This window comes from Galeopterus variegatus, unplaced genomic scaffold (genome assembly GCF_000696425.1).
Source record: "Galeopterus variegatus unplaced genomic scaffold, G_variegatus-3.0.2 Scaffold3192, whole genome shotgun sequence".
Classification (NCBI taxonomy): Eukaryota; Metazoa; Chordata; class Mammalia; order Dermoptera; family Cynocephalidae; genus Galeopterus; species Galeopterus variegatus.
In genome coordinates, this window is record NW_007729303.1 from 5,938 (window position 1) to 16,521 (window position 10,584).

Genomic DNA, 10,584 nt, shown 5'->3' on the forward strand with positions numbered 1-10,584 from the left:
ATCCATCAAGAGAGGGATCACACTGCTATAGCAAAAAGGAATCTCCCACCCACCAAGATGCCCATGTGCACTATGACATTACGAGAGTTCCCATAGAAGGAGAATCCAGAAAGGTTGAGAAAAGAGAAGAAAGGGTAATGGAACTCTGTACGTGTCCAAAAAAGGCTCCCAGTTTATACTTTGACAAACACAATGCAATGGAAAAATAATAAACTCGAAGAGTCAGAGAAACAGTTTCTAAAGAATGGTCACCATTGGAGATCACTGAGATAATTCCAGTTTCAGTGTATTCCCTGAGGAGGGAAAATCTGGGTTCTTCCAACAGAAATGTTTTCTACATCTTAAGTATTTAAAAACTTTGATTTACTTGAACTTTTAGGTTCACCATCTGCCAAAAGTTTAAGCCTGTTTTTTAATATAATCAAAGCCTGGGTACAGCTGGTATTAATAATACATCTATATCTCCCATAATTGCTCCAAGCTCCATTTTGGCATGATTAAGGATAATCCTTTGAAAAATCCATAGTTTATTCTGTTTAAAGCTACTGTTAGAGTAAAGCATTTTCATTTTTCTCCATTCAATTAATCTGAAATCAAATATGCATTTCTATTGATTGTGTCAACTTTTATCTTTCATTCCATATACCAAAGTAATAAGTTTGGGTACTTAGCAGATAGATATAGATTTATGTATTTGGTTGTTAAATACCTTTACAAACCTTAAAATATGCACAATAGTTTCACACTTATACAAAAGTCGTACGTAAAGTGGCTTCAGCCATCTGGGTTGAAGCTAAGAGCTCACAAGTAGTTGAATGTCAGGGTCAATGGCATAAAAAGTAGAGGTTGCTTATTGCTATTACAGCTGCCCTGTGGGCTTTTATTGTTTCTTTACTGTCAACTAGTCACAGCTGCAACCAGACAAACCTCTGCCAAAAAGTAGGGCTCATCAGTGCCAGCACCCTCTCTCTAGAGACATTCGTCACTCTGTTTTCAGGCATCTTCTCACACTCCTAGTCTATTGTATTTCACTGTCATTCTGCCTCTCGTGACTTCCTTAGAAATAGTGAGAACTCCTCAACATGACTTCTTTCCCACCTTTAGCGTGAGAACTCTCAGCTCTGCTCATCTCTTGGTGTACTTCCAAGGAACCTCCACAACCCTTGACGAAAAGAAAGCAGCCACAGAATGAAGCCATTGTGTTACTGTCTTTCCTTTCCCAACACACTCAAGTCACACGAGGCCCCTATGGCTGCCCTTCTACAGGGCAGGCCAGACTGTACATCAAACTCTGACACAACTGGCACACACTGATTATTAATAAAGAGATGTATCTGCAATGGAATTCTATTGAGGATAAGTCGGATTTTAGGAACTTACACCAAACCTTTATCATATGTGATCCACAGAGAGAGGTCCCCTGTAGATATCAACCTGACCAGCAATGGTGTGATTGCCTGTAGAATAGAGCACTCTGTGAAATAAAGTAAAGGATGTCTTTGAAATGTATTATAAAACAGTCTTTATTAAGGCATTTATAGCTAGAGAGTTGAAACACTAGGTTTTCAGAGCCAGGTGTAGGTGTCCTTTAGGAATGAAGAAAATTTACAGAGTCTACATTTAACCCTACTTCATTCTCTTTATCCATTTTTCACTGTCTTGTGAGAAGAGAACATCTTTCCTTGCCCCTTTATTAGTATTTACATGTTCCACAGGTTACCTTTCTTCTAATTATTTCTTAGGTATGCTTAAAAGAAATTCTTAAAAGCAAATCTCTTATTTGCTTTTCCCTGTTCTCACTCCTCCTTCCTGCTGATTCCTCTGGGAATCTGGCTTTTCTCAACCTTCTCCTTGTGAAGATTCTCTGCCTCTGTTTCAGCTGGCTTGCCCTGGCCAACATATCTGCTACTAGTGTCCCATGAATAGATTCTCTTACAACCTTCCTGTTTTGTCATATGACTCTCTTCAAAATCACAGATTAATCTTATTGTCCCTAAAGAACTCAAGTCCAAGAAGTAATAATTTGAATAAGCATTTAGAAATTTTTTAACTGTTTCAAAACAGATGAGTGTGATTTGTTTGTTTTTTTTTAAAGTACAGATGAATTCAGAAGGAAGAGTTTGAGCATTCCCTGCTCAAGAGCACTTTTATATTGCTATAACAAATTTGAAAGTCCTGAGATAATTACTAGTTTTTGCTTTTCTTAGATAATATATCTGTAAGTTGTTTTTATGAGATGCTTTAGATCTGCGGCAGCGAGAATTGCCTGCTTAATCAGCCATCTGTAACAGTGATGCATTACCTGAAGAGACAAAAAATGAAACAATTTCAGGAGACGATAAATACCAGAGGCCTGAAACCTATTAGGGAAAGGTGTAGAGAATAAAGACATTGCAAGCTTCCGGGACTAGAATAGAGAGTTCACAGCTTGGCCAGGTGCCCAGAGCAGGTGTGGTGAGGGGTGGGCGGAGATGGGAGGAGCCCACGCAACCAGAAAGCCACTGAAGATGCTTCCAAATTCAGTCAACCCCCACTGCTCCAGCTTCCTCCCTCTCCTAATTTCTTCCAGCAGATCTCTGGAGAAAGGAGAGGAGACAAGAAAGGGACAAAAGTCAATCCTGGCATCCAAGGATACCAAGGAAAGGATTGGCAGAGCATAAGCTTACCCCAAAGGGTAGATCTTCAGTTCCTCCAAAGCAGATTGTAGAAACAAAGCACCACTTCAACTTCCGAAGGAAGACAGGAAGTAAGGAAGGGAGGAAGGGAGAGAGAGGGAAGCAGAATTCCACAGGGAAAAACAAAATGTTCACTGGAAACTGGTATTATATAATCAGCATTTCTTTTATTCCCAAGTCTTCCACAAAGTTAAAAGAGTGATATAACTTCCACAAAGTTAAAAGAGTGATAATTTAAATACTTCACATTTACAGGGCAAACTGTAATATATCATGAAAACGGAGTGTGCATGCACATTAGGTGGTACAAGCCCTTTGTAACTGATAAACAGCCAATGTTGAAAACTTTCTTTGCATTGAATTCAGACCTTAGGAGATAACTGATAAATTTTTCTATTTTAATTTTTTAAAATTCCATTGTGCCTCTTACAGAATTAGTGAGGGGGGGGAACGTGCTGTGTTCTTCTGCATTTTTTTTTTTTCCCCCATCTGAAAAGGCTGGTTGACAGGCTTCTCCCTCCCTTGGAAAGTTATCTCAAATAGCACAGCGCCCTCTGTCGAGATTCCTGCCACACTGCTTCTCAATGGCCTCTGCGGCCACCTGGGTGGTTTTTAAACATTCTGCAGCCACAGCTCTGCCACAAGTGATAAATTAGTGGCTTAAGAAAAGTGCTGTTTGGATTGAACACAAATCATTTGATAAACAAAAGGAGGAAGAGATATAATGGACTCTAAAATCAAGCAGTAAAATTACTTATGGTAAGGTCAATGATTATGTCATTTTCCTCTTTCAAAACAGATTTAATTTGATTTTTCTTAAAAACAGCTTTGTTCCATGGCTGAATTACCAATAATTGTGGCTTTACATGACTTGCCTCAGAAGCAGACAATGAACTAGCTCAAATCTAACTAAAGCAACCCAGCAAACAGGGAAAGTGATGATAGACTGTCATGCCAGCCCACAAGGGGAAAACCTAATTTTCTCCAGGCTTACATCACCTTTAGACTGATCTGGGAATGAGTTTAGGAGTCATCGGGTAAGGGGAAGAAGCATTTCAGAGATCAATCTATTCAAACTCCTAGAGAACCATTTCTTGGCAAGGATCTTTAACCCTACAGTCCTTGACCCTTTTACTGTTTTTTAAATAACATTCTATGATGGCCCTTGTTGGGTTTTTTTCTTTTCAGTAGAAGACTTTGTCCTCCATACAAAGATTAATTTAACTGCCATGTGTAAAAATCAGAACTTTCAAATTTTCTGCCAAGAAAAAAGAAAATAATCCCAGAGTAATTTCAACCTGGGACCAGCTGGGTCTCTGTGTAAAACAGAGAAAGGGCTTCACCACAGCCTCTCTTACCCTCCTTTCTGATTGATCTGTTCCTGGGGCTGGAGACCTCATAAGTAAGATTCCCTCGCAACACAAGACAGATATCAGGAAATGGCTTCTCTTGCCACTAAAATAGCAAATTGTGGTGGAGCCTCAGCAGTGTTGAATCATTTATGTGCCAGGCATTGGACAGGGGTTGGAGGAACAAAAATAAATAAAACACATTTCCTACCCACAAGGATCTCAGTCAAGCAGGATACAAAGACAAGGGAACAAAATTAGAATATAACACTGTATACTCAATGATAAAAATATGCACAGAGTGGGAGCAGAGAAGGTTCTAGCAAGACCTGTGAATTCAAAGCACTAATTTGTATTGCACACCTCTAAATTCCTCACTTTTATTCAATGAGGATTTGGGGACCATCTGGATTCCTCTAATTCATCTCTGATACATGGTTGCCAAGGAAAGAGCTGGTAATAAATTTATTAACTGAAATATAATTTACTTATAAGTAGAGAGGTATCAAACATAAAAAGCAAGCTACTCAGAAACACAGGAGAGGGAGTTTGAAGCTGAGGAGAGGAGGCTACATCAAATAAAGATGGGGTCAAGGAAAATCCAGACTGAAAAGATCGCTGCGTTTGGCAGTAAAAAGGTCATTGTTGAGTTCAAGACAGCCACTTCAGTAGAGAGATGAATACAAGAAGCCGGCTCGAGGAAAATGTGTGTAAAAAGGAAATAAACACAGCAGGCCAGACACTATTGTAGGTCACTATAATAGGTGCATTTATTTTAAGTGAAAGCCACGGGAGACAGTACAGGGGAGCGTTTTCCTTGGGGACAATAGCCCTTCCTGTGCCACTTAAGGTAATTGAGCCACTCCACAGCTCTAAAATGGGATAATCTCAGCACCTACATCAAAGAAAAACTATGTAGCATAGAGTCAATACTCAGTGTAGAAACTGAAAAGGGGGTCAGAGAAACCACCATATTTCTTCAATTCTAAAACTCCTTTTTAACGTTTCTGTAATCAGCCTGCATCATAGTTTGATTGTCAGCATTTTTCCCTCTTAGCAGCACATAATGATTCATCTAACAGTCGATGGCATCTTAGACTTAATAAAATAGTTAGTCCCTAACCCTGGAGCAGTTAAGTAACTGGCCTTGCTTTATGCAAATTGGCTTATGAAAAAATGTTAAAGTGAACATTTGCTTAAATACATAAGGGTTTTAAGAAAGTTTCCTGTGTCCTTGCTATTCATACCACGGTTGGCAAACCACGGCAGCAGCATCACCTGGGAGCTCAGTAGAAATGCAGAATCTCAGGCCCCCGCCCCAAACCGATGGAATCAGAATCCTCATGTTAACAAGGCCCCTAGGTAATTTTTGTGCACAATCAAGTCTAAGAAGCACTTCTAGCTTTTTCTCTACCGTTACAGATATCATTGTAATTCAACATTTGGATTCGTTCCCTTAACTACTCACAAAAATTTTATTCTTTCATTAAAAATATAATGAAAAATTATGGCTAAGTTGATTCTTTAAAATCTTTTAAGAGTTATGATGTATTGGGGGATTATTATAACTATACAGAAATTAAAATCTCTGGAAATCACAGATAATATTGATGGAAAATAGAGTATTGATTTTTTTTCTGTGGCTTTGCTGAATTTGGTTTTTATATGATTCACAAATTGACATAATATTTGCACTGTTGACCAAATGAGTCCCAACCAGATGACACTAATTGTGCACAAGGACTGAACTCTTTGGGGCTCCAATTAACCTGGCTTGACCAACCTAGATAAACAATAAGCTGCCAAATATTTGATTGAACATCATATACGATTAGAAATACTGGATTGTTATGAAATTTTCTCTTTGGCGATATCTACTACAGAAAACATAAATCATTAATGTGGACTTTTGTGATGTCCTGATTGAATACAATCATGGCCAGAGGTAGCATGGCTTTGATTATCCTATTATTCTCCATGGCAGGTTCAACCAAAAAAGAATGTAAAATTAGGAAGCATAACTCTAAAACGGAATAGCTAATCCTCGGCATCAAGGGTCAGGATTGGCTTCCAGAATGCAAATAGCCAGTGTGATGAATGTGAAAAGATTAGCAGTCCAGATAAACCCCCGGACACTGTTACTTTATAGTGCAAATAAATGAGATTTTCTATAATTAATGTAAGTAGAAGGAATTGGATTTGGCCTTTTTTAATCTTCTTGACTTTATTACACTGAGTAGTCACATGTGCCTCCTTCCATAGCCCCCAGGAATCTGACATCCATCCCCAGCTTTTTGATGCAGGGGTCATTTTGCCAGCTGGACAAGACCCGGCCAAGTCCATACAGACTCTCTCACATCCAAGGCCCATCTCTGCTCCATGGAAAACATTCATCCTCTCTCCTTTGCTTTCCTGGGTACAGGCTAATCCCTAGGCAGTAACCCCTCTGCTACCTCCATCGCCAAGCAGTCTATCACTCTCCTTTCAGATTCCCCGGGCAGGAGTCACACCCCTCTTTCCTATGCCTCGCAGCAAGAGAGGACACAGAACAAGCTCTCCAAGTAGTGCTGTTAAAGTCCTGCTTTAGCAGTTCTCCCGTAAACAGATGCTGAGACAAGGTGTCAAGGCGAGTTTGAGGAGATGACCTGAGAAACACTGGTGGAGGAGTGGGAGCTGGGTGTAGTGGGTGCTGTGATGCACTGCCCAGGCCCCTCAGGAGGGAAGGCTGGGATGTTACCAGAAGAAGCCCAGCTGTCAGCCCTCTTTGGAGGTGGCCTTGGCCCATGATTAGGACTGCTTCCAGGTACAACCCACAGCTGGTGATTACTCATTGTGGGATTATAAACACCTATTGCTCTGAAGCTCTGGAGCTTCCCTCAGGGCCAGCTGAGGCCTCTATTTGCACTGCATGGTGGACCAACTTCTCCCTCTGCCACTCTGCTTCCTTCCCTTCCATTTCACAGGTGTTGATCCCAAGAGAACATCCTAAACAGCCTGCATGTTCCTTCCTGTAACTACAGGGAAAAGAAGCAAGCCAGTGCAAGGTGTGTTATGGAGCACCTTACCACTGTGGGTAGTTAGAGCTCAATCCCACCTGAAAACTTTGAGAAACAACATAGAACCTGTGCCTCAGAATTATCCCACCCAAGGGGTAAAGGAGAAAAAGAATGTATTGGTTGAAGACATAATTTCCTCACCCATGCTCAGGCACAGCCGGCTGCAGCTGCCAGAGAAAGCCTTCAGGCAGAAAGTCACAGCGTTGGTGGTTGGGAGCTGGGCTGAAGCACATGGAAATGAGAAGTGCCAATGGATATGGGTAGTCCCCAAGGGTGCCCACCTCTAGCCACCTGCTCCCAGTTAGGCTTGAGGGAGATCATCCTCCCAGACTGGTGATGCCATGGGCCCTGAAGGAAAGAGAACCAGATACGAGAGAGCAGTAGAAAATCTACCACACAGGAATGATATGGCAAACATTTATTGAGTGAATTATATCTGCCAGACACTCTACCTAGCTTACTCACTCATGAACTCATGTAATCTTCACAAAAGTTCTAATTCTATGAGATATTTCTATTTAACAGATGAGAAATGGAAGGTTAAAGGAGGAAAACTTCCCCAAGTTAGTAAATTAATCCCAAATCTAACACCAAAGTCCACGTTCTTAACCAGAATATAACTATCCCACCTCTCTGGGAGCAAGAAATAGATCTCTCAGAAAAGGGATGTCTTTAGTGAGTCTTGGAAGCAAAGGTCACTGTCCACAATGCTAAACATCATTCACTTTTGTTGGGCTGAATGTTTTGTTGCTGTGTTTATTAGTTTGTTTTGTTTTGAGTCTTCTCTACTATGGAAGTTAAATTAGATTACACAACAACATACCAGTGTACTTCAAAGCATCCAGCCATCCAGGAATACTTACATATTTGGCATTTAATTAATGCAATTAGCCTAACATAAGCAAGAACTTTGAGAACTGGTCCATTTGCAATCCCCAGTCTTTCCCAACGTACTTATAATCAGCGTTTACATTTACATTTCCAAAGGGGCACCAAAATGCAACAGTTATTAAATGTTGAGAAGCCCACACCAAAAGGCAGACTTTCAAAGAAAATGATAGACAGCCAATTGAAAAGTTCTAAAGCTCACAAGGAGAATATAAAAATGCAGGAAGGATAAGAAGTAAAGATTTGGTAAATATTTTCTTGAAGAAAACTGTTCTGTGAAACCCTTCCCTCCACCTTGGGAAGGAGGGGGTGCTCATGGTAAACTAACCTCAGGCCTGTTAAAGCAGGAGATTTAGCAGGACCACTTGAGGAGCGGCATTGTGTCCCCTGCTGGTGCCCAGCCAAATAAAGAGGGGTCTAACCCCTGCCCAGGAAATTTAATGGGTGAGAGACAAGCTGATGTTTCTTTGTTCATGGAATTTGTGCAGAAAATGAACAGCTGCATCCCATGGGCCAGAGGTGGTCCACAGGCAAGAGATAACTGATATGGCCCCTTCTTGGGTCAAGTCCAACAGGGAAACAGAAAGTAATGAAGGAAACTGCAGCCAGAAGCTGAGGATGCACACTGGTTCCTTAGGGGCTGTGGAAGGAGGCACATGTGACATTAAGACTAGAGATGCATTGGCAGGGACCAGGAGGCTGAAGACAGGGACAGGCTGAGTCCACTGAGAGATCCATCTGAAGAGCCAGTACGGATAGCTACGTAGAGTGTCTGGCAGGTGTGGTTAAACACCTGCCACCGGAGGGCTCAACCTGAGCTAACAGCAGCCCCTGAGTCTCTTTTCCCCTAAGCCTCTCCCCTGCCCCCACCCCCCCTCCAGATCCTATCCAGGTGGGGTCAGAAACTTTGCTTAGCAAGCTGAGGTTAGGGAGAGAAGCAAAGCAGAAGAAATGTGAAGAACACGTCCCCTTTTCCCTCCGCAAGTAGCCAGCATGGGAGGTGGGGAGAGGAAGTGTAATACCATGATAAGAATGTAATGGTAGTAGGTAAAATTATTTTATATTTTATATTGTCAAAGTTTTGACTGATACCCTAGCACTAAGCATTCTAAGCGCTAAATTGAGATTGTGTTTGCAACTTAAAGCAACTGTGACACTGTTATTACCCCAAAGAAGAGCCATGGGTCGGCCAGACTTTTCATCTAGTGACAGGCAAAGATTATCCCTACTCAATGAATGTTATAAAGAAGATGGGAGACAACAATGAAGCTGTGTCTCAATCACAGGCCACACCCACAAGTCATGCCAGTTCAACTTACCAGTCACATACCAACTTGCAAAATTCACACTGACAGTCTCCCCAACTTCAAAGAACTATAGAAATAACCACTACTGAAATACTCAGGAAGGGTAGCTGGGCTTCATTTCCAAATATTACTTTCTTTTGACCTTAAAAAGAGATTCAAACTACCACTTGTCTAAACTGATGCTGCTTTCAACCACTTCAAGATATAGAGAATGGACACAAGACGAAACAGCAGAAGACCTAATCAATTTTCAAACTGAGGACGACAAGACAGGCTAAGGGAGGATGTCTCTCTCCCTCGGCCAAGGTCCCCAGACTGTAGGGGGTGTGTCAGCCTCCACCAAAAGCTCCAGGGAACAACCTGTTTCTTTCCTCCTCCTCAAGCTTCACATTGAGAAAATTCTCAAATGTTGTCTCATGGTGAATAATCAAGTGTCAGGACTGGGGGTTTTAAAAACATCAAAGAAAAAAAAAGTGAGGAAAAAACTTTTTACGTAGGGCCACTAAACCAGAGGGAAGAGCAGGATGTCAGATGATGGTGAGCTGGTGAGAACAGGAAAGGGGAAAGAGACATCGAGAGTCGAAAGAACAGAAGTATCAACTTACCTTCAGGGTTTTCAGTAGAAGGAGAGAACATGAGATAGACAGAAAGGCAGAGATTTTAAAACGGAAATAGACTGGGGCCAGCCCGTGGCTCACTCGGGAGGGTGCGGTGCTGATAACACCAAGGCCATGGGTTCGGATCCCATATAGGGATGGCTGGTTGGCTCACTGGCTGAGCGTGGTGCTGACAACACCAAGTCAAGGGTTAAGAACCCCTTACCAGTCATCTTTAAAAAAAAAAAAAAGGAAATAGACTGAATTCTAGAATACACATAAGCTACTACAGATCCTCTGTGAAGATTCTAAATGTTCATCATCCTTTCATTTTGAAATCCAAGTTAATTGACATATCACAGTTCACAGCTTATCAGCTGTTCATTTAATCTGTGAGGAAATGTTAGCTCATGGCTGTTAATGGAGCCCAAACAAATGACACCTCAGAGTCTAATCAACTTGCGGAGGGAGGACATTCTCCCTACTACACTACAGAAAAATTGCTAACTTCATGACCCCAATAATTATTTTGCAAATCATGGAGTGGTTCTTTGTTATGATGACGCACGAAACCTCACCACTTATCTACATCTAAATCTAGGATATCTGACTACCCTAACCTTGTCTACTAGGCAGAGCATAAATCACAGGCCAAGGAGCCATGAACAGTGAAAGGCACAAAGTTAGGAAAATTTATGGCCTTCCAAAGAAGA